Here is a 2,889-nt window from a genome sequence, read left to right on the forward strand (position 1 = left end):
ACGGAATTCTACAGCCTAGGCAACAGAAGATCAATGACGTACGCAGCAAGGGGACATCAAAAGCTAACATTGGCAAAAAGGGCATTACTGGCCAACAGAAGTCTACTCAAACATAGGCCTTAATTTAAGGAAGTAATTTCTGAGAATATACGTTTGGAGAACAGCATTGTATCGTAGTGAAACATGAACAGTAGGGAAACCGGAACAGAAGAGAATCGAAGCATTTGAAATGTGATGTTGCAGACGAATGCTGAAAATTAGGTGATCTGATAAGGTAAGGAATGAGGAGGTTCTGCGCATAATCGCAGACATCAGTGACTGACTTCCAAAGTACTAGAGGGAACTGTAGAGGGCAAAAACTGTAAAGGAAGACAGATATTGGAATACATCCAGCAAACAATTGAGGTCGTATATTTCAAGTGCTACTCCGAGACGAATATGTTGGCACAGGAGAGAAATTCATGGCGGATCGCATCAAACCAGTCAGAAGTCTGATGGCTCTAAGCACTATGGGACTTAACATCTGAGGTCATCAGTTCCCTAGACTTAGAACTACTTATACCTAACTAAACTAAGGACATCACACACATCCATGCCCGAGGCGGTATTCGACTGTAGCAGCAGCGCGGTTCCAGACTGAAGCGCCTAGAACCGTTCGGCCACAGCGGCCGGCCTAGAAGACTGATGACTCAAAAAAAAAGAACAACGCCTCTGGACAATGGATGACTGGAAACAAGTGAACGGGTATGGGTATGGTGAATGCCTGGAGAATTGTACCTGCTATCCCGTGTAGTCCCACCAGTAAATTATGGAGGAGGTGGGGTTACGATATCGGAGCGTTTTCAGTGTTGAGGGTGTGGTCGCCTCTTTGCGCGTAAGAAGACGCTAAATGCTCACAGTATTGTGGACTGCATACACTAGATGAATAGTTCTAAGACGAAGATGGTTTGTATCAGCATGACAATGCGTTCTACCATAAACGATATTCTGTTGGGCTATGGTTTATGGAGAATAACGTTCTTGTCATGGACTGGTCTGCCAAGTCACAATCTGAACCCATTGGAATACTTTCGAGACGAGGTAGAACGTCTAACTCACCCTAAATCCCTGCATCCATCACGACCTTCTCCGGTTTAAGTTCTTGAGGAATAATGGGCAGACAATCGGCCATAGACATTGAGACACTTTATTGAAAGTAGATTGGATTAGATTAGATTAGTACTTGTTCCGTAGATCATGAATACGACACTTCATAATGATGTGGAACGTGTCAGGTTAATAAAAGGTGTCTTTACTGGATATTACATTACACAAAATATTACATGACACTTGATATTTTTAATTTTTTTGTTGTGAGGGTTGGGGAAATTACCCACTTATCATATCTAAAAATTCATCTAATGAGTAGGAGTTGCCATTAAGAAACTCTTTTAATTTCCTTTTAAAAGCTATATGGCTAGCTGTCAGACTTTTGATGCTAATAGGTAAGTGACAAGACTTTCGTGGCAGCATAATTTACCCCCTTCTGAGCCAAAGTTAGATTTAACCTTGAGTAGTGAAGATCATCCTTTCTCCTAGTGTTGTAGCCATGTACACTGCTATTGCTTTTGAATTTGTTCGTATTGTTAATAACAAATTTCATAAGTGAATATATATATATATATATATATATATATATATATATATATATATATATATTGTGAGGCTACAGTGACGATCTCTAACTCTTTAAATAAGTGTCTGCAGGATGATCTTGGGTGAGCTCCAGCAATTATTCTGATTACACGCTTTTGTGCAATGAACACTATTTTACTCAATGATGAGTTACCCCAGAATATGATGCCATACGAAGGCAGAGAATGAAAATAGGCGTGGTAAGCTAATTTATTCAGATGTATATCGCCAAAATTTGCAGTGACCCTAATAGCATAAGTAGTTGAACTCAAACGTTTCAGCAGATCCTCAGTGTGTTTTTTCCAGTTCAACCCCTCATCAATGCATGCACCTAGAAATTTTGAATATTCTATCTTAGCTACCGATTTCTGATCAAAGTCTATATTTATCTACGGTGTCATTCCATTTACTGTGTGGAACTGTATATACTGTGTTTTGTCAAAGTTTAAAGAGAGCCCATTTGCAGAGAACCACTTAATGATTTTCTGAAACACATCGTTTACAATTTCACCAGTTAATTCTTGTCTGTTGGGTGTGATAGCTATACTTGTATCATCGGCAAAAAGTACCAGCTTTGCATCTTGGTGAATATAGAATGGCAAGTCATTAAAATATATTAAGAACAGCAGAGGACCCAAGACCGAACCTTGCGGCACCCCATTCTTGATTGTTCCCTAGTTTGAGAAATCACCAGTTTTTTGCATATTATGTGAGCTGCTTATTTCATCTTTCTGCACTCTTCCAGTTAGGTACGATTTAAACCATTGGAGCACTGTCCCATTCATAACACAGTTCTTGAGCTTATCTAGAAGTATTCCATGATTTACACAAGTGTCCAGAGCCGAGCTCAAGTCGTCATGAGGACGACCCATATTAATGTCCATTAACCGCGGTTCGGATATTTTTTATCAGTTAATGTATTCGCCCACACATCTATGACTTCAGAATGGTGAGGCTGTCTTTGTGCCTTCCACAGCCAGATTTCGGCAGAGCCTGGGCCGCCAGGTGGAAGAACAAGGGCTGTCCCTCGCTCTGCTAGCGGCCGTACAGGCGAGCCCAAAGCCACGCCGCGGCGCGCCGCCTGCATGCCCGTGACCTACTCCTGACACAGATGCACCGCGCGCCACACCACGGCGCGGACCGCGTGTTTCCCGCGCTGCGGCGACAATGCCGCCAAGGGCGCGCGGCACCCTCTGGCTGGTGGGAGTCGTATAA

The sequence above is a fragment of the Schistocerca piceifrons genome, chromosome 4, assembly GCF_021461385.2.
Source record: "Schistocerca piceifrons isolate TAMUIC-IGC-003096 chromosome 4, iqSchPice1.1, whole genome shotgun sequence".
NCBI classification, from domain to species: domain Eukaryota; kingdom Metazoa; phylum Arthropoda; class Insecta; order Orthoptera; family Acrididae; genus Schistocerca; species Schistocerca piceifrons.